A 22,905-nucleotide genomic window follows, 5' to 3' on the forward strand; every position below is an offset into this window, starting at 1 on the left:
GATATCCTTACCCCTTCCCTCTATAGCCACATAATGTTTCTCTCCTTCTCTTTGAATAGAACCAAAGGAATAGTGCTATGACAACCTGTCTGAATATGATTAGTTTTAGTCTGCCTCTAAGTATGCAGCTTGATTTATAAAAATCTTGAAATGCATGTGGGACTTCCTCTTTGCAGATGATGCAGCCATTGTTGCCCACTTTGCTGAAGACCTCCAACAACTCATGAATTGTTTTAGCAAGGCCTGCCAAGACTTTGGACTAATAACAAGCCTGAACAAAACACACGTCATGCCCCAGGGCGTGGACTCACCTTCCTCTATTACCATGTCCATGCAAGAATTGGAGGTTGTTCATGACTTTGTCTACCTTAGCTCAACTATCTCTGACACACTCTCCCTAAATGTCGAGCTGTATAAACGCATTGGCAAAGCAGCTACCATGTTCTCTAGACTCACAGTGTGGCTTAAGAAGCTGACGGCTATGGAGCCTGTGTCCTGAGCACACTCCTGTACTGCAGTGAGTCCTGGAACCTTTGTGCATGACAGGAGAGGAAACTGAACGCATTCCATATGCATTGTCTCCAGCTCATTTTTGGTATCACCTGGCAGGACTAAGTTCCAAATAGAGTAGTCCTAGAATGAGCTGTTTAGCACGTATACATTACTGAAACAGCAATGCCTACGTTGGCTTGGGCATGCCGTGAGAATGGCTGATGGTCGGATTCCAAAAGATCTCCTGTATGGAGAATTAGTGCAGGGAAATTGCCCCAGAGGGAGACTGTAGCATTCCTCTTTATTTTGTCAATAGTTGATGTTTTAGTATGTTAATTGTTCATGCATATTCATGTTGCTGAGAGGTGGAGCCAAGAGAGATCTTATAAGAGGTGGAGCCTGAGAGTCAGTAAGAGTCAGAGAGTTGGAGTGGAGTGTGTGTGAGAGAAGCAGTTACAGTGTGGAGTTTGGGGAATTCTGGGGTGTGATTAAAGTTAGGAGTGTATTATCAAATAGAAGGTGGTAGTTAATAATAAATTTACCTAAAGAAGGTATTCATGAATCAATTTCAATTTTTGTAATCAATAAACAAAAGTTCTATTTAAAAGATCTTGAAGTGTGGACCTGAATCTTCATCTTCTTGAAGAAATGGTGATTTAGTGATCACCTGGTGGCAGCAGTGTAAAAGAGGGGATTGTTTGCCTTTGTGTGCTCTGAGTCTTGATGGTCAAGCAAGGGGCACACGGGTGAACACCACAGAGACCACAGCTGCAATACAAGGATATCTGCAAGCAGGATCTGAAGGCCCTAGGAATGGACCTCAACAGATGGGAAACCTTGACATCTGAGCATTCAGCCTGGAGGCAGGCCATGCATCACACGGCCTCTCCCAATTTGAAGAGACTCTTGTCCAGCAGGCCAAGGCAAAGAGGCAATCCCAAACCCAGCAGAATCAGGGAGCTGGACAGGAGACAGATTATATTTGTTTTCAGCGTGGAAGGGACTGCCACTCTCGAATTGGGCTTCTCAGCCACACTAGACACTGTTCCAAGTCCTTCCTATGGAGCACGTTACCATAGTCTCTCGAGACTTAAGGATGCCTAATCTAGACACAATAACATTTAGATGCAGGCTCAGAAAGGAGCAAAGAACAAATATTGAAGACACCAGCAAACTATCCCCAAACGAATGTTATCTTAGATCTTTGACATTAAATAGTAACATTTTTCTTTGCTATAGGATGCACACCTTGTTGTCAGAAAACATACTCCAAAATATGTATTAAAGGCCTGCCATTTTAAACAGCATTCACCAATGCCCTTTAAAATATATGGTTGTTATTGGTGGATCATGGTCAAGAATAAACATGGGAATTGCATAATGGGTGATCTGCAGGCATTAACAGAGGAAAATTCCCCCAAAAAACTGTATCTGGCCTATTGCCTTAACCAAACCAATGTAAGTCCACCAGAATATTTCTGAAAAGAAATAATGTGCTGATAAACCATTACATTTGGCTATTATTACCACAGAGGGATTAAAGAGTACAAATAAAAACAAACTTGAAATATTCACAACCAGCCAAAGGATGCTGCAGCTTTTATTTGTTTACTACAGCTGGGTCTACAGTATGAAACCTATAAAACAAAACAATACAAAAAATCCAACCAATAAATGCTGTATGCTTTCCAACAGCATTTATACTTCAGAGGGGGAAAATATAAAAGCATCAAGGCAAATACACAAGTGAACAAAGGATATAATTTTTTTAAAGGTTAAGTTCTAGAGTTTTCAGATCCTCGGATCTGTATCCATTGATGCATTTAACATGCGTCCCTTGTGAATACTTTGTTCTTAATATTGCTGACATTATTTGTCATGTCAAGGACAAATACTGTTAGCAATATTAAGAACGAGATGCATGCATTAAATTTTCTACTCGGTTTGTAAGACTCCTCTTCCCTAGAGTTGTATATACCAGTTCGTAATACCCCAAATTACTTGCCATCTGTTTAACTGAATTTTTCTTTCTTCGTAGCCACTGGTGTGTAGTCTACACATTGCTGTTTTGAAAAGTGACAGAAAGGGGAATGAGAAAATACTCTGATTTAAATACAGTCCTCTCGCACTGAGACCTACAGTGGTGTAGTGCAGCCAGGGCTGACTGGATTGAAGCCTCAGGATTTTCTGACCAACAGAGACTCTGACATCACCTGCTAACACTGAGGCCACAACTATACACCCAGAACAAAACTGGTGGAATGTGAAGTAGCCTTTGTTGCTTCACATGACACAAGCCTTACTGTGATTTAAAACTATGCCCAACGTGCACCATTTAAATTGCAGTTGGGTTTCCTCTGCAGTCAGCCGGGCTAGTATGGCATGTGGATGGGCAGTGGCAGCTGGGAACACAATGGCAACTATTGCATCTTCAATAGCAGGGGAGATCCCACTGCCCTCACTGCTGCTGCTACTGGACCCCCTGGCCACTGCTGCTACTGCTATACAATGGTCAGATGGATGACAGAGTTGATCCAGCAGGCAGCTGGTTCACAGCATCCAGGATCGTAGTGGCATCAGCAGTGTCAGTGGTGGTGACAGTGTCTTCAATGGCTGCTTGCCAACATTTTCCTCCTCACCTTTAAAACAATGACTTTGTTTAGTCTGGGATGGTGGCTCTGTTGTTCAAATAAAACAGGAACAAAGAGAGCAGGTTTTGTTTGCTTTTCTTTACTTGAATATTGTGGGTATCTCCATATGAATTCAGAAGAACAGGAAATAATATATTCTGATGTTCAGAGAGGTAGCTGTGTTTGTCTGTTTCAGAAAAAAAAAATAAAGTATTGCTAGCACTTTTTCCGATCCTGTTTCTTAGTCTTAAAGCACAATAATTATTTTTGTTTTGTTTTTATTCAGATTGAGGATGGTGTTGGATGTGGCCAAACCAGTTTGAAATGCTGAATGAAGAAGCTGGGCTGGGGGTTGAAGTTTTTTTTTTTTTTTTTAAATCCCCAAGTTACAAGTCTGCTGTACCTGCACACAAATGAATCATGGGACCACTCTTAACATTTTGTGTATCATTTTCCTCACTGTATCTCAGACATAATAATTTTTGAGATGGAAATACAGTAGTGAAAGAAAGGAAGAGGTCAATAATTATGGGGCTGGAGCCCCTTCTTCCCAGGGAAGCTAACAACTTGTGGGGCTTTTCAGAAGTAGAGTAAAGTTGGGGAACATGATCACGTGCCATTTTTTTGTGCAAGCTGTGGACAGAATAAAAACAGTAGGACAGTCTAGTGAAGTAACAAGTCAACTTAAAGCATGGAATTGCCTGTAACAACCTGTTATCTCCCTTGACGTTTGCCTAAGATGCAAGTCTTGGATACTATCATTCTAGAAAAGCTAAGAATCTCACATGGCATGGAAGTGGTGGTGCAAATATTAGAGTTCTAAATATGCCACCCCCTAAACACACAAGTGTCAAATTTTATCTTCCTGGGCTCCATGATCACTGCAGATGGAGACAGCAGCCCTGAAATTAAAAGACGCCTTCTTCTTGGGAGGAAAGTGATGACAAATCTTGACAGCATCTTGAAAAGCAGACATCACCTTGCCAACAAAAGTCCGAATAGTCAAAGCTATGGTTTTTCCTGTCGTGATGTATGGAAGTGAGAGCTGGACCATAAAGAAAGCAGACCGCCGAAGAATTGATGCCTTTGAATTGTGGTGCTGGAGGAGGCTCTTGAGAATCCCCTGGACTGCAAGGAGAACAAACCTATCAGTTCTAAAGGAAATCAACCCTGAGTGCTCACTGGAAGGACAGATCCTGAAGCTGAGGCTCCAGTACTTTGGCCATCTCATGAGAAGAAAAGAGTCCTTGGAAAAAACCTTGATGTTAGGAAGGTGTGATGGCAAGAGGAGAAGGGGACGACCGAGGATGAGATGGCTGGACAGTGTCTGCGAAGCAACCAACATGAACCTGACACAACTCCGGGAGGCAGTAGAAGACAGGAGGGCTCTGGTCCATGGGGTCACGAAGATTCGGACACGACTAAACAACTAAACACACACACAAACACACACAGCTAGCAACTATCCTGAAATAAAGTTGAATTAAGCCCTTTAATTAGATTCAACCTGGAGCCTAGATAAGGAACCAGTAGCACCTGCTGATGCTGAAGCTAAGAGGGTTATAACCAGATAGGCTGGACAGATAACCAGTGGGGGCCTCATGTAAAAGTGTGATGTGAATAGAATAAACTGATATTATTTTAAGGTATAGCCAAGCTAAAAGATGGAGCGAAGTGTCTATACATGGACAGAACAGCATTCTTTAAATGTAAATCTGCCAGAGAAGAAAGCAGGAAGGAAATTATTCAGATAAAATCTGTACTTTTCCCCATCCATTGTGTCTCTTATTTCTTCATCTCTTTCATACCTAGATTTCTAAGAACTAATTCTGGTTAATCTCTTTGAATTTTCAGATTCCTGAGTGAACTCACACTTTGTAATGTAGTTGTAGAAGCATCATAGGACTAGAAAACAAAATAAAAAGTAAAAAGTAAAAAAAAAAAAAGACAAAAATGTGGTGGCACCTTAAAGACTAACGTTTATGTTTTTAATGTGGGCTTTCATGGACAAGTCCACTTCATCAGATATAAGAACACTCTGTAATATGTTCTTACTGCAGTGGAAAAGTCTTCTCTGTTATTTTCCATGGGCGCAATTTTACCAAATACAAGGCTAATATTTTCTGAGTGGTAATCCTATCTCTAATGCTGGCATTTGAACAAGATAATGGCTCAATATAGTAACTACCATTATCCACACCGTAATCGTTAAAGCAGTTCCTACTTCAGAAATGTTCAAGTGTAGCTGAATTTAATAGTAAGACTATGCAGTCCAAAACCTTACCTTACATGTAGAATAGCCTCAGGACTCCATCACACATTTACATGAATTAAAACACAATTGGAAAAGCTCTAATTTGTCATCAAAATGCAATATGCTAGCACTCGTGAAGGAAATTGCCTTAATTGTCCAGAAACAGGAAGATGCTTTAACAAAAGAGCTGTATTCTCAGCTCTACATTCTCAACTATCCCTTGAGATATTTTCTAATCGCTCTTGCATGATTAATAACACACCCACTCGCCAATTTGACTTTCCATGTTGTGGCCATCTGAAACCAGGCAGACTGATCAATGCAAATGTTTAATTAAACAATTGCTTAGTTGGGAACTTGGAGCATGATAGATAGGAAGGTAATAAGAATGCCACAATGTATTTGCTTTTTAATGTCTTTACTGTTATAGCACCAAAAATGTGGAAATGTATCCCTAGATAGGAGAGGGTCAGATAAGAACCCCCTTTTTATTAGACAGAGAAAATATATGATTCTACCAAGCTTTTGTCTTCATTGCTGCTTTCTTATTCAGTTGTGTTGGATGCCTTGAATCCTCTTTGTCTTTAAGTTTTATTATGTTTAATTTATTTTGCTGTTTTCACTGAATTTATTTTAGTTTCATATATTTCCTTACTTGCGTAATGGGGATGGGGTTGATTTATAATTAGATTAAATAAGTAAACTAAGCCACCCATGCTGTTATTTTTCTATCACATCTTGAGCAGGCCAGAGCTTGGGACAGTAAGTTTTGGATTGGAGGGCTGTGAGATTCTGGGAGATGTAGTCCAAAAAAAAAAGGGGGGGGTTTCCCAGGCTCTGTGGAAAACTGAAGAACATCTAGAGCCCAGCATGTTTCCAGATGCAATCCAGTGGTGTTCAAGGAGGATGTGGAAGAATTTGGAACAGAATTGATATTCTTTTCCAAAGAGGTGGGATCCATTTTTGCAATGAGGTAGGAAGCACAGAGCCTGGAAGAACATATTTGATTGTAAGGGTAGACATACAGTATAATCAACTGTGTTGTGATTGCTTCAAGAACTGGAATGCATGGGTAAGTTATCCCACCAATTAAGGCCGCTGATTAAAGCCGAGGGAGGAATGTTGCTGATATATCTGCACCCCCGGCACAACTGGCTTGGCCCATAAGATCTCTGAATATTATGGTTCTCTTAGAGGGGTAGAAGGATTTATGTCAGAGAATAATCAGCTTGAAGAGCTGCCCTATTAATGATGGCTGCTGGAGCTCTAAATCTAAAAACTATTATCCATTCTCTACATTTCTAACAAGCAGCAGAATAGAAAATGTTTCTCTTGAGCATCTATAATAATGTTTCCTTAGGAAAACACCCCTAGCCAGTGGTTGTGCTTCCTAGGGCGTTCTGTAAGTTGTAACTCCAAAAAAAGGAATTTTTGATATCTAGCTCATGGCCATGCATGCTGTTTGTTATCAATATTTTTGACATTAAGGATTGATCTTAACTGACCTATTTTAGAAAGATCCATATACCGTGATCTGTTTAAGTTGAAGTTTCCAGGCCTTTGTTCTACATAACATATAAATTTATAACAAACTACAAAGACAACAGATAAAAGGAGATAAGGCTGGTTGTTTTTACGCAGACCCCAGGGTGGTTTGCAGACCTTCTAATATAACACAGCTTGACAGGGCAATTGCTGAAGCCTGATAGAACAAATCAGCATTGCCTTTACACCTAATGTGGCTCAGACTGGTGGTAGCAGAACTGGACCAAGGTATTTTACTGTCTAAGTAGAAAATTCCCTGGGAATGCCTATGTTTTCCCACATCTCCAGGCATGATGGCAAATCTCAGGGCAAGAAGTGGAGGAGGAGGAGGAAATTTCTCTCCGTGTGTGTAACTTGGCTTTAAATTGAGATGGCTCCAGATCTCAATGGCTCCAACTAAAGATGATTGTAAGTGTGTTGAGCTTGCATAACACTGAAACACATTAAAAAGCCAGGAGTTGATGAGGGTGTAAAAGAAACTGGGAAGAAGGCCAGCGGCCGTATGATTTTGGCTCATCATGCCATTTAGATGGAAGGCAGGATGTGGAACACCAGCACCATGACTCATGAGCCTCCCTGTTGCAAAGGCTTGACAGCCATCAGGGAAAACTGCCCAGGAAAAAAGTACCAATGAGCAGGCATGTCAGGATTTGGTGACAGGAAAATACTCAGAGTTAATTGAAGACACTGACACGTTCTTCTTCTTTAGCAAGACGGGTGTATTATACAATATTTACAAATATATACAGGCTGGCATCACTTCAGCATGGCAGGAAATCATTAAACAAACCGGCATAGAGGATAGCAGCAAGTGATAGAGAGAGAAGAGAAATCTATGAACACACTGTTCTCTTATATACATATACAAGGCTTCTTCAGTCCAATCACAGGACATATTACATCATCTTCTGCACCTGGGTCTCATCTCTTCAGCAGCCACAGTGACTCAGCAGTCACACATCTGTTCATAATGGCAGCTCATTAATAACACATGTTATCCAGGTTCAGGCCTATAAAAATTACAATATCCTGACAAGGCAGTGAGCCTTCTCTGCTCTGGTGGAAGGCCCACCGCCAGCTCATTGGTACATTTTGGTTTCTGTTGCTTAGTCCCTGTGAACTGTGACATCCCTGCATGGATTCAGGAGGGAATGTAAGGCAGAATTAATTTAACAGGCCTTTGGATGTTAGAAACTCTTATTCTATCACTGGTACAACAACAAGAAAGTACAGGGCTCTTGTGTGTTATATCTGCTGTAGAGTAAAGGTAAAGGTTCCCCTTCACAAATTGTCCAGTTGTGTCCGACTCTAAGGGGTGGTGCTCATCCCCATTTCCAAGCCATAGAGCCAGTGTTTGTCCATAGACAGTTTCTGTGGTCATGAGGCCAGCATGACTAGACACTGAACACCATTACCTTCCCACCATAGTGGGTATTTATCTACCCAAATTTTTACATGCTTTCAAACTGCTAGGTTGGCAGGAGCTCGGACAAGCCACGGGAGATCACTCCGTCATGTTGATTTGAACTGCTGATCTTTCGACCTTGCAGCCCAGAGGCTTTTTGCAGTTTTGTGTGCTGTAGAGGCCAAATAGAATAGAAGTCTTAGTGGGATTGGTGGCAACCACTGAAGATGCTGAGCATGTTGGCCGTTGATCAACTACCAAAACAAAAAAGGCCATTTGCCTTTAGCTCTGGATCATTGTAGTACTTAACTAGCCACCCAACACACACACACACACACACACACACACACACAGAGAGAGAGAGAGTTACATACTGCTCCAAGCCAATTAAATCCCAAGTTTTCTGAAACCCTAATCTTCTCATAAGTAGCTAATAGTCAATGCATCCACATTGTCTGGGTCAATTGCATCACAGACCCCAAACCTTATTTCATGTAATACTACTAGTATCAAGACCACCCATGGTTCTAAAAGCTGCTGTTCTCTGTTAACAATAAGAAATGGCTTGCATATACATGATAGTCACGGAAGAAATGGATGAATGTCTTAGCGTATCTGATATTGTTAACAGCAGCTTTTTTCTATGGTTTCCATGGAAGCAGTTATTCTAGTGAAAACTTTTTCATTGTCAAGCATTGAAAAACTTTCTTATTTCTATGAAAAGGACAGTGGAAAAGGCTGCATTAGCAGAATAATTACCTTCCTTTTGCTAATTTCAGTTACCTGTTTTCATAGGCCAGCTCTTTACAGAAAGTGGCATTTTATAAAGGAATGATTCAGCTGCTGTCATTAGGCCTGGCAAGCATGTAGGGTGCTTTCAGTGTGCAGATAAATGGCCCAACTAAAATACTTCTGTTTCTGTTTCGTTAGTTTTAGTTGCAAGCAGGCAGAAGGAGTTAATATTTCAAATACATTCAAGATGGGAGAGATTGAAATCTATCTTAAAGTTCTCCTTCACAGCTCCTTTTCCTGAAGATTTCTTTGTTTTCATCCACTTTTTGTGGGGCTTTCACAGCAGAAACTTACAGGGAATTTAATTTATTAATTATGTGCCATCAAGCTGATTCAGACTTATGACAACCTTTTTCAGGGCTTCCTAAGCAGAGAGTATTCAGAAGTGGTCTGCCATTCCCTTCTTCTGGGAGTGCCCTGGGACTGTGCAGCTTGCCCAGGGCTACATAGGCTGGCTATTCTCATAGGAGGCACAGTATGGACTTAATCTCCTGACTTTTGGTTCTGCAGCTAGATCCCTGAGCTCTTCAATCACAGGGCATGCAAACAGAGAAAATGAGAAAGAGAATCAAAGAAAGTTACTTTGTGTACAACAAGTCAAAGCTCCTTTTTCCTATATCTGATATGTCTTTGTGGAAATCATATCCCATGCTATCTTGGGAGCAAAGATTCATATTTGTGGTTGCCCATGACCTGCAGATAGCCAACTTATAGTGTTCATAAGTAACTAGTCACACATGACATAATTACCTGTAGCTAGTTCCTTTTTGGATACTGAATAATGCAGTTAGTAATTGCAAAGTTATTCATTCATTCATTTAACTTAATTTACTGAATATACTTAAATTACTCTATCATGAATAACCTTCAAGTTACTTAGGTGTGACAAACAGCATCTGTTTCAGAGATTATTTCTAAAGAACATTTTAAGTCATTCAAGACGCATTTTGAAAGGTGTTATGCTATTGTTTTATTAATCCTAAGTGGCAAAATAAGTGTTCTTCTGTTTTGTCTCTTGTGTTTTTACACATACATATTTCAAATATTCAATTTCAGAATTGTCCACTAGAGGGAACAGAGAAAATTTCCCTGTAGTTTTCTGGCCTGACAGCAGTGCTAACGGAACATGTTGATAATGTGAAATGCATGACCGTTGGAACAGTAATGGCAAGGGAAGTAATGAGTAATACAGCATGTTCCTCTTAGGAAGTATTTTTCAGAGCTCAGGTCAGGCAGCAGCATGCAAGCAGGCCTTCAGATATTTTGTTCATTTCATCTACAGCTTCTGTGTCTGAAAAATAGTTGTTGACAGTTTTTAAAAACACAGAAAAGTCAGAGAAGAAGCAAATGAGTTGCGAGGCAGTTGAAAGGGGAACAGTGTTCGAGCTACAGACTTTCTCTGGGGAGTTGGTGTGGATTAGCAAATCTACTGCCTTAAAGTAGTTCCTTTTTATTTCAATTCAGGGCTGTGACTATGGTGGAGCAACCAAGGCTTTACCCACAAGACACCCAAGCAGCACTTTGATTGACGGATAAATCTGCTTTTGTTAGTACAATACATGACATCTCCTGCTCCTATCCATTTTCCTTAAAAACAAACAAACATGAATTTTATCTTTCATCTGGGGAAGAGGGAACACTAAACTCTTCTCCTTTTTCATGTGGAGGAGTCTGTTCATGTCTCATGGTGGAGCAGGTGGAACATAGTACAGTATCACTTGTCCCAGATGCCCAAAGGTCTAGTCAGAGCTCTGTTGCAACTTAATGCTTTGCTTACAGGTTTATGCTTTGCAGAATATAAGACAGAATTAGGCCTCCCTAACAAATGTCATCTTTAAATCTTGACACGCAGATGAAGGAGAGTGAGAACTAAAGAAAGGACAGAGTTGTTGCAAATGCACAAGCTGTTGCTTAGGCCAAGGTTGGTCAGAACATTATGCTACATCAAAATATCAATGACTGCACTTCTGCTTCTCCTCTTCTTCCCCCTCCTGCTCCACTTAATAAAGATCTAGAGATCTTTAGTTTCCGCAAGAAAAGAAGATACTGATTTCTTGGTGCTACAGAGACACTTCATTAAGAATGTAGGTAGCATGACAGCAATCAATTTCAATGGATATTTTCGAATTATGAAGGCTTTCTTTCATCCAGTTCCGTGACGGTGTTGGAGCAGAGGTATTAATCTTAAGCAACAGTGCAACAATTAAGATGAACGCTGTGAAAGGTTCTTTATCTTCCTAGAGCAAATGCACTTTTCCATTTAAGGTTGGAGCCCTAGGACCTTATGATCTTTAAAACACTTTTATTTTTATAAATAATTTGGTGGTGTCAAAGATGGCACAATATTTATGGTAGCCCTTTGTTTTAGTTTTTCTCAGTTATTGATAGTATATGTATAGAATAGAAAATAAGTTTCTGAGCATAGAAAAAACACCAATACACACCATTAAGCCTCCTCACTGAGGTCTTCTGCAATGATGCTTCAGAGCTCAAAATGAACTTCTCTTCATGGGTGATCAAAACCCTGGCATTAAACCAAAATGCAGGTGAAATTGAAACAAATGTATAAGAACTGATATGGAGAAATTTTTCGCACTCCTAACTACGAGCAGTGACAGGTAGCTGGTAAGGGTTTGGAAACCAAGCCCGATGAGAAAAGATTGAGGGTTGAAGGAACTTGCCACGTTTAGCCTGGAGAAGAGGCGAGGCAATATAATAGCCATTTTAAAGTTTTTAAAGGACTGTAACATGGTAGATGGAACAGGCTTATTTTTTTTTACAGGTTAGGAGTATAGGATCAGAAGTAATGAATTCAAGTTACAAGAAAGGAGATGTTGACTAAATATTAGAAAGAACTTACTAACAGTGAGAGCCATTCAGCCCAAGAATCAACTGTCTCAGAGGATGGTGGACTTTCATTCATTAGAGATTTTTTAAAGAAGAGATTGGACAGCCATTTGTCAGATGCCTTAAGATGTGGGTTTCCTGTTTTAGCAGGGGGCTGGACCCAGTGATCCACGGGGACCTTCCAACTCTGCAGTTCTAAGATTCTAAGCTAATCTTTGGGGAGAAATAATTTCATATATGAAGAGGTTCCATAAGTAAAACCCACTGTACTTTGCCATTACATCTAAAGAGGGCCAAGTCAGCTGATCTTAAAGAATGGATGGATTCATACGTGCAGAAATAGGCTATTTTAATATCAACAGTGTATGACTTTTTATTGTGTTATTTTCAAAGAAGGTGTGCAGAAAATATTTTTCTTCAAAGATTACTTCGGTCTGTGAATTAGTATTGCATGTATTTTTTTTTCTTTAAATATGTTTAGTGGTGTACATAGATAATGATACATTTGATGTTAACCTTCAGGTGGGGAAATGCGTGGCTCTGCATAAAGAATATACTGCTGAAAAGCAGATCACAAAGGTTTCAGTTTCCAGATTTATTGCTGATTATTTTCTCTCTAGCATTATGCATAGTTGTCCCCCCCTCCCGATTTTAGAAAGCAATTTCTTCAGTCAGGACATGCCTTAGAATCTTTAAATATATCCTACTAGCTATATATACTTCCCCTTTGTAAATGCTCACTGCAGTTCACATTATCTTGAAAAATCTCAGCTCAGCTCAGTGTTATTTGCACATTAAATATGAGGGGTTGAGGCTAACATCTGTTCATTTGCTTCTTTGCTTATATTCTGCCCTCCCGCTAAAACCAATGCTTAAAACAAATGGCAGTAATAAAATACAAATAAAATACAAGTGTATAATATGCAAGCAAATTAAGATGCAAACAAATACATTTTAAATAAAGATATAAACACCACAGCAGCAGAAGACAAATAAATCAGCTTAAAAGCCAATGTCCATGACAACTTGCCTACAGTTACCTAGAGTAGCATATTCCAAGCTGGTGCTCTCCAGATATGGTTGACTATGATTTAGAGCAGAGCATGAACTGCTGGTTTGACAGTTCAGCACAGTTTATTTCCAGGCCGAACAGCTGATCCATGTTTCGGCACCCTGCCCCACCTCCTCCCGCCTCTGTCACCAAGTGGCCGCCCACTGGAAGAGGTGGAATGCCAAACCATTGACCAGCTCTTTAGCCAAGAAATGAACTGCATCCATCTCTACGTACAATTCCGATCATCACCACCCTGCAAGTCCAAGGTTGTTCCAACCATCTGCAAGACAACAAACTGGGAAAATATTACTTAGGATGTGACTACATTGCAGCCTGCTTTATGATTTGTGTCAAAGTTGGCATGGTTGAAATTGAAGTATTTACCAGTAGAGATGGAGGTATTTGTATACGAATACCCCCCATGCAGCTGGGCATAATGAGGGTCCACTCACACATCTGCTACTGCCAGCAGCTCTGCTCTCCCTTCTAATCAGAGCTCACAGTCAGCTATCTACTCCGGGCAGAAGGAGGGAGGACGAGTCCCCCTGCCAGGCTGACGAGTGGATAGCTGACCGTGAGCTCTGGAGCAATTGGAAGGGAGAACAGAGCCAGTGGTGGCAGCGGATGTGTAAGTGGGTGGTCCAGCGCCAAGGGGCCGGACCATTGTTATGTCCAGCTGTGTGGGGGTATTCGTATACGAACACCCCCATCTTTATTTACCAGTAACTACACAAAACAAAGTTAAGCATGGAGAAGCCCAGCCTTTTCCAATGGATATTTATTTTTATGGATGTGTATTTTTATTTATGCTTATTATCCTACTCAGAAGTTTCCATTTTGGGCCACTGTGTTACATTCTGATGGATCTTGGAGCAACAAAAGTTTAATGAAAGCATAATTTTGTTTAGGTTGAAGGTCTCAAATGCTGTTCTGAAATTTGTCAATTGCATCCCACTGTTATTGGCATCAATTTTTAATAACTAGTTCTCATCCTGCCCTGTTCTGTTCTTTTACCTCCTAGTCCCCTGCCACTGTTGTTTTTGCATTGTGCAGCATGCCCTCCATATGGCATTATTCAGGATCACTGTGGCAGAGACATTATGAGAATTCTATAATAAAGCTGTTTATTCCTATGAGAGTAGGAAAAAGAATACTTTCAGAATCTTTCACATGAAAATATCTTCTGAGAAATGTTACCTCAGTACTGCCTATTATTCTTCAAGATTCTTCACCTGCCTCGGGAAGGGTGGTGCAAACTCTCTTGATGCCACCCACCCCCCACGAAACACACACAACATTGGCCAGTTGCAGCAAAAACAATAGTGAAAAACAATTTGCATTCTTCCATGCCATTTCCCTAGCCTGGTTGCATTTAGAAACTTTTTATGCACAGCTATATTAAAAAGAGAAATGCTGCTCGATTTCGTGGCTATATGCCTCTTGTGGCAGGGTACGGCCAACCTATTTTTAAAAATAATAATAACCGTATCTATGAAAAACTTGTAACAACCATATCTCTTTAAAGCTGGGAGCATCAATAGAAGAATCTAGGCTGTGCGTGTGTTAAGTACGCACACATATTTAAATGTGTCATATACGCTTTAGTATTTCATTATCCTAAACTATCATTTTAGGATTCAGGCTTGCTTTCAGTGAATGAGTGAATCTTCTTCAATAAAGAAATTGTGGTGATGAATGAGCCATTTCATTATTTTAATTGAAAGAAATAAGACAGTAGCCTCTTATTAATTACTTGAACATTTTTGGAGTCATTCTGCATGCACAAAGGAAGACAATGTTGTTTTCACAGAGTGACTGCGTCACAGAAATTTTAATTAAAACATTAGATATACCCTGGGCAATAGCAATCTGGCAAGTTAATGAGATTGAACACAATTATTTCTGAGATCACAAAGCCCTCCTTGATCTAGTTTATTATTATTACTATTAAAACCAGATTTGCATTTTCATCTGTGGATCCATGTGTGTGTTTTTTCCAGGAAAAAGCTGCACTTACATCACTTTTCAAACAGGCTTTGGAATTGGAATAACTAACAGGGATACTGGAAGTGTTACACAAGTTTTTGTCCGTGAGGAAACAGTTTTGCTAAATGTCCACCACTCTCTTCAATAGTCACAAGCTCAACGTTAGGCTCATGTACACTGTAGGTAAAAAAGACCAGGTCATCCTAACAATGTTTACTTTTTGACTCAATCAGCCCAGGCAGTTCTATCGGTCTGGGAGTGAGGGACTAGAGGTTTATAGAGGTAACAATAATCAAGAAACAAACATCCTACTATGTTCCAAGATAGTTTCATACTCTTGCAGATACAGTGGTACCTCAATTTAAGAACTTAATCCGTACTGGGACTGCGTTCTTAAGTCAAAACGTTCTTAAGTTGAAGTACCATTTCCCATAGGAATGCATTGAAAACCATTTAATCCGCATCTGCTGTTTTTCGTTCTTAAGTCGAGGTGCTGTTCTTAAGTCGAAGCATTAGTTCCCATAGGAACTAATGCAAAGCTGGTTAATCTGTATCTACCACTGGGGGGGTATTATTTTTCTTCTTCTTTTGACATAAGGTGAACTTAGGTCAAAAAAAGGGCAGGAAAGGTTTTTGTTGTTGTTGTTCTTAAGTCGAGGCTCCGTCCTCAAGTCAAAGCAACTTTTTGCGAACAGAGCCATTCTTAACTCGAATCGTTCTTATGTAGGGATGTTCTCAAGTTGAGGTACCACTGTACTACATTCAGTATAAATATACAGAATAGCAAGAGTGGCCAATCCTCCTCAGGCAGGCATTCTGAGGCATACTGGTTTCTTCTCTGCCTCTTACCCCTCCAAGAATAAGACATTTTTCCTTTGTGCTCTAAGGATGAAAGGGACAGCCCTGGCTCCTGATATCTTCACTTAAGCTAGCTAGAGCTAAGGTGTCTATTGCCTTACCTGTCCCAAGTATATTATAAATGGAATCTTTTTGGATTTTCTTATAAAGGAGTGTGAATGCAATTGCTGCTCAAATCATTCCAAATGTGCGCTTGTGTGCTTACACACAAACATGCACTTCAAAGCAATCTCTTTTATTTTGCTCTGTTTATGGACTGAGGAGGTACTTTCCGCAAACATATTCTCAAAGCTAGGCATAGCAGCAATTAGTGATGATAGGAATATGTTGAAAAACTACTTTGATATTTTTAAGACTGCAAAAGACCTGAAAAATCAATGATATTTCTTCAAATTACATTGCAAATCAAATATCAGTAAGGTACCTCATTTCATTTACATTCTCTGGGGGATTTGTCTCTATCTGCTGGTGTTGTTGTTTCGTCGTTAAGTCGTGTCCCACTCTTCGTGACCCCATGGACCCGAGCACGCCAGGCCCTCCTGTCTTCCACTGGATTTGGTCAAATTCATGTTGATAGCTTCGGTGACACTGTCCAACCATCTCGTCCTCAGACATCCCCTTCTCCTCTTGCCTTCACATTTTCCCAACATCAGGGTCTTTTCCAGGGAGTCTTCTCTTCTCATGAGATGGGCAAAGTATTGGAGCCTCAGCTTCAGGATATGTCCTTCCAGTGAGCACTCAGGGTTGATTTCCTTCAAAATGGATAGGTTTGTTCTCTTCGCAGGCCAGGGGACTCTTGAGAGCCTCCTCAGCACCACAATTCAAAAGCATCAATTCTTTGCTGGTCAGCATTCTTTATAGTCTAGCTCTCACTTCCGTACAACATTATTGGAAAAAACATAGCTTTGACTATGCAGACCTTCGTTCCATAATCCAGTGCATGTTAGCAATTTGGTCTCTAGTTTCTCTGTCCCTTCAAAATCCAGCTTGTACTTCTGGGGGTTCTCGGTCCACATACTGCTGAATCCTACCTTGTAGGATTTTGAGCATAACCGTAGTAGCTTGTGAAATGAGTACAACTGTATGGTAGCTGGAGCATGTTTTGGGATTGGGATGTAGACTGATCTCTGCCAGTCCTCTCTCCACTGCTGAGTTTTCCAAACTTGCTGGGATATTGAATGTAGCACTTTAAGAGCATCACCTTTTAAGATTTTAAATAGTTCAATAGTTCAATGCTATCACCTCCACTGGCCTTGTTGTTTGCCATGCTTTCTAAGGCCCACTTGACATGACTACCCAGGATGTCTGGCTCAAGGTCAGCAACCACACTACCTGGGTTGTCTGAGACATCCAGATCTTTCTGGTATAATTTCTCTGTGTATTCTTGCCACCTCTTCTTTTTCTTTTTTTCTTTTTTTCTTTTTGCCTTTTTAATAACATACATATACATACAAAACAAACAAAAACACATAAAATAATCAAATATATATAGAACAAACAAAGCATATAGGTGGGGAGGTATTTCACATTCAAACTTATCCATTATCTGATTATGACTACAACAAACCTTGTGCCCCACTTCCATACTAAATCAAACTATTTCAATATATATCTATGCATATCATATTTCATATCCCTATTACAGATATTTAGTTCCATATCTAACATCCTGTTTATAGTTTTTATAGTTTCTTTCTCCTGCATTTTCATCTATCTGATTATCATCATAAACATTTCTATTTTCATAGTTGAATATTTATTTATTTATTTATTTATTTATTTATTTATTTATTTATTTATTTATTTATTTATTTATTTATTTATTTATTTATTTATTAGATTTTAATCCTGCTCTTCTAGACTGCATCTAATATACTTATCTACCACTAAAATCCAAACATGGCCAATTCAATAATCAAAAATCAACATTTCTAAAAACAAGAAAATATTGTCTGATCTTATCTACATAATCACTATTATAGTTCACATATGTTTAATATATCTATGTAAGTGCCTTAAAAGCAATAGCATCTAAAATTATATTCATCATAAACTTTTCTAAGTTCATAATTAAATATGTATGTCTACCATTAAAATCCAAACATGGTCAGAGTTGCTTATGAGTACATTAAACCATATAAATTTCCATGTAAATATATGTCTCTCAAACCAATGATTTCTCTTGTTATATCAGGCAAATAACTTCCCCTCTTTCTAATTGTGCTTATCAGCTCCTGTGATAAATCCAAAATTAGCCTCTTGCCTCCTTTTTACCAGTTTTAAAGTGCCATCTATGTGTGTGTGTTTAGTCGTTTAGTCGTGTCCGACTCTTCGTGACCCCATGGACCAGAGCACGCCAGGCCCTCCTGTCTTCTACTGCCTCCCGGAGTTGTGTCAGGTTCATGTTGGTTGCTTCGCAGACACTGTCCAGCCATCTCATCCTCGGTCGTCCCCTTCTCCTCTTGCCATCACACCTTCCTAACATCAAGGTTTTTTCCAAGGACTCTTTTCTTCTCATGAGATGGCCAAAGTACTGGAGCCTCAGCTTCAGGATCTGTCCTTCCAGTGAGCACTCAGGGTTGATTTCCTTTAGAATTGATAGGTTTGTTCTCTTTGCAGTCCAGGGGATTCTCAAGAGCCTCCTCCAGCACCACAATTCAAAGGCATCAATTCTTCGGCGGTCTGCTTTCTTTATGGTCCAGCTCTCACTTCCATACATCACGACAGGGAAAACCATAGCTTTGACTATTCGGACTTTTGTTGGCAAGGTGATGTCTCTGCTTTTCAAGATGCTGTCAAGATTTGTCATCGCTTTCCTCCCAAGAAGAAGGCGTCTTTTAATTTCAGGGCTGCTGTCTCCATCTGCAGTGATCATGGAGCCCAGGAAGATTAAATTTGACACTGCCTCCATATCTTCCCCTTCTATTTCCCAGGAGGTGATGGGACCAGTGGCCATGATCTTAGTTTTTTTGATGTTGAGTTTCAGACCATTTTTTGCACTCTCCTCTTTCACTCTCATTACAAGGTTCTTTAATTCCTCCTCACTTTCTGCCATCAGAGTGGTATCATCTGCATATCGGAGGTTGTTGATATTTCTTCCGGCAATCTTAATTCCGGCTTGGGTTTCTTCCAGTCCAGCCTTCCGCATGATGTATTCTGCATATAAGTTAAATAAGCTGGGGGACAATATACAGCCTTGCCGTACTCCTTTCCCAATTTTGAACCACTCAGTTGTTCCATGACCAGTTCTAACTGTTGCTTCCTGTCCCACATATAGGTTTCTCAGGAGACAGATAAAGTGGTCAGGCACTCCCATTTCTTTAAGAACTTGCCATAGTTTGTTGTGGTCCACACAGTCAAAGGCTTTCGCATAGTCAATGAAGCAGAAGTAGATATTTTTCTGGAACTCTCTGGCTTTCTCCATAATCCAGCGCAAGTTAGCAATTTGGTCTCGAGTTCCTCTGCCTCTTCGGAATCCAGCTTGTACTTCTGGGAGTTCTCGGTCCACATACTGCTGAAGCCTACCTTGCAGGATTTTGAGCATAACCTTGCTAGCGTGCGAAATGAGTGCAATTGTTCGGTAGTTGGAGCATTCTTTGGCACTGCCTTTCTTTGGGATTGGGATGTAGACTGATCTTTTCCAATCCTCTGGCCACTGTTGGGTTTTCCAAACTTGCTGGCATATTGAATGTAGCACCTTAACAGCATCATCTTTCAAGATTTTAAATAGTTCAACTGGGATGCCATCACCTCCACTGGCCTTGTTGTTAGCCAGGCTTTCTAAGGCCCACTTGACTTCACTCTCCAGGATGTCTGGCTCAAGGTCAGCAACTACATTGTCTGGGTTGTCCGGGATATCCAAATCTTTCTGATATAATTCCTCTGTGTATTCTTGCCACCTCTTCTTGACGTCTTCTGCTTCTGTTAGGTCCCTCCCATTTTTGTCTTTTATCATGTTCATCTTTGCACAAAATGTTCCTCTAATATCTCCAATTTTCCTGAACAGATCTCTGGTCTTTCCTTTTCTGTTATCTTCCTCTATTTCTTTGCATTGTTCATTTAAGAAGGCCCTCTTGTCTCTCCTTGCTATTCTTTGGAAGTCTGCATTCAAGTTTCTGTAACTTTCCCTATCTCCCTTGCATTTTGTTTCCCTTCTCCTCTCTGCTATTTCTAAGGCCTCGTTGGACAGCCACTTTGCTTTCTTGCATTTCCTTTTCTTTGGGAGGGTTTTCGTTGCTGCCTCCTGGACAATGTTACGAGCCTCTATCCAAAGTTCTTCAGGCACTCTGTCCACCAAATCTAGTTCCTTAAATCTGTTCTTTACTTCCACTGTGTATTCATAAGGGATTTGGTTTAGATTATACCTGAGTGGCCCAGTGGTTTTTCCTACTCTCTTCAGTCTAAGCTTGAATTTTGCTATGAGAAGCTGATGATCAGAACCGCAGTCAGCTCCAGGTCTTGTTTTTGCTGACTGTATAGAGCTTCTCCATCTTTGGCTGCAGAGAATATAATCAATCTGATTTCGATATTGCCCATCTGGTGATTTCCATGTATAGAGTCGCCTCTTGTGTTGTTGGAAAAGAGTGTTTGTGATGACCAGCTTATTCTCTTGACAAAACTCTATTAGCCTTTGTCCTGCTTCGTTCTGAACTCCAAGGCCAAACTTCCCTGTTGTTCCTTTTATCTCTTGGCTCCCTACTTTAGCATTCCAGTCCCCTAGAATGAGAAGAACATCTTTCTTTGGTGTCAGTTCTAGAAGGTGTTGTAAATCTTCATAGAATTGTTCAATTTCAGTCTCCTCAGCAATGCTGGTTGGTGCATAAACTTGGATTATTGTGATGTTGAATGGTCTGCCTTGGATTCGTACTGACATCATTCTATCATTTTTGAGATTGTATCCCATTACAGCTTTTCCCACTCTTTTGTTGACTATGAGGGCTACTCCATTCCTTCTACGGGATTCTTGCCCACAATAGTAGATATGATAATCATCTGAGCTGAATTCGCCCATTCCTGTCCATTTTAGTTCGCTGATGCCCAGGATGTCGATGTTTATTCTTGCCATCTCCTGTTTGACTACCTCCAGCTTCCCAACGTTCATAGATCTTACATTCCAGGTTCCTATGCAGTATTTTTCTTTACAGCATTGGACTTTCCTTTCACTTCCAGGCACGTCCACAGCTGAGCGTCCTTTCGGCTTTGGCCCAACCACTTCATTAGCTCTGGAGCTACTTGTACTTGTCCTCCACTCTTCCTCAGTAGCATGTTGGACGCCTTCCGACCTGAGGGGCCCATCTTCCAGCGTCATATCTTTTAGCCTTTTGTTTCTGATCATGGGGTGTTCTTGGCAAAGATACTGGAGTGGCTTGCCATTTCCTACTCCAGGTGGATTGCGTTTAGTCGGAACTCTCCACTATGTCCTGTCCGTCTTGGGTGTCCCTGCACGGCATAGCCCATAGCTTCTCTGAGCTACTCAAGCCCCTTCGCCACGACAAGGCAGCAATCCATGAAGGGGGTGCCATCTATAGAATCTCTTTAAACCATTTTCTCTCCGGTTTACTAGTTTTGACCCAATATAATTAATGTCAAGTATTAGGAGCAATGCATATTTATCAAATCTCTGGTCAGAAATTTCTCCCCACTTGACTTCGCCCATTCCTCCTCCTTTACATTCTCTCCCATTGAAACAAACTTAATGAACTTTCCCCACTTTTCCCCCGCCCCTCCTTTTCCTCCTTTTTTGACATTTTGTGCTGCTTTCTGAGTAAAACTGATGATGCTAGTTCTTCGGTGGATTTTCCAGTTGGTTTGTCTTCAGTCTGCCTGTGCTCCCCCTTAACATACGATCCATGAAATATCTCCTTAATTTCTGCTTTAAACTCTGAAATCTGGGCCTTGATTTGATTGATAATATTTTATTAGAATTCCTGAATGCAATTCTTGAAATAATCTTCCATTATGGGTTTCCAGTCCAAAGTCAAAAAGTCAAACAAGCTAATTACTAAAATCACTTCATAGTTTATTAGCCAGCCCAAACTCAGGCTCCTATGAAGACCACTTCAGTCATAAATCCAGCCGAAACAAAGATAGTGTTTGATTTATGATCCACCTTTGCAGCTCCAAGCAGAGTCACTTAGACTGAATTGTTTAAGGAGTTTGTAAAAAAAAAAAAAACACTTGTCTGCAGACAGGGGTTGAGAGAGGGAAGTCACGATAAAAACCTTAAAGTAGTTTCATTTTTCTTTTCTCCCAGATGTGACTCAGTAAAAAAAAAAAATCTCGAAATAATACAGAGCAAACCAAAATTTCTGTGCCGCTTTGAGATTAGTCTTCTTGATATCAGCCTCCAAGAAAAAAAAGTCTGGTCTATTACTTGCTGTAGCTAAACAAACAGTTCATTTAGACACTGTTCATGCAGTCAGATAATAAATCTTCAAAAAAAAAACCACCCTCTCTCCAGGAAGCTATTCACCATCATGGCGACGTCACGAGTCAGCTTGCATTGATAGGAGGGAAAACCTGTTCCAAAAAACAGATTGCAGGTCTGAAACTTCAGCAGTTTCCAGCCTACTAGCTCGAAGTCCACTTTCCTGTGGAAAACCTGCCCTCCCTTCTCCTTGGGGGGTTCATTGACTCAGTATAAAGCCCAGGGTTTCCCAGAACTCTGGAATTCCCCTGTTCTCGCTGCCTATTGCTCCACCCCCTCCCGTCGTGCCACCTCTTCTTGATGTATTCTGCTTCTGTAAAGTCCCTACCATTTTTGTCCTTTATCATGTCCATCTTTACACAAAAGGTTCCTTTAATATCTCCAATTATCTTGAACAGATCTGTTTTTTTCCCTTTCTATTATTTTCCTCTATTTCTTTGCACTGCATTTAAGAAGGCCCTCTTGTCTCTCCTTGATATTCTTGGGAAGTCTGCATTCCATTTTCTGTAACTTTCCCTATCTCCCTTGCATTTTTTCCCCTTGTCTTCTGTGATATTTGTAAGGCCTCATTGGAAAGCCACTTTGCTTTCTTCCATTTCCTTTTCTTTGGGATGG

General features: G+C 40.4%; 1 long non-coding RNA gene across 1 annotated transcript; it reads left to right on the forward strand.

Annotated features, from left to right (window-relative positions):
* The first annotated feature begins 17,259 nt into the window (after positions 1-17,259).
* Positions 17,260-21,545, forward strand: LOC144589329 (uncharacterized). The gene is made up of 2 exons (XR_013545394.1): positions 17,260-18,160; positions 21,392-21,545. It is a non-coding gene; the product is annotated as an uncharacterized LOC144589329 (long non-coding RNA).
* Positions 21,546-22,905: the final 1,360 nt, after the last annotated feature.

Source organism: Pogona vitticeps, chromosome 4 (assembly GCF_051106095.1).
Source record: "Pogona vitticeps strain Pit_001003342236 chromosome 4, PviZW2.1, whole genome shotgun sequence".
Lineage (NCBI taxonomy): Eukaryota > Metazoa > Chordata > Lepidosauria > Squamata > Agamidae > Pogona > Pogona vitticeps.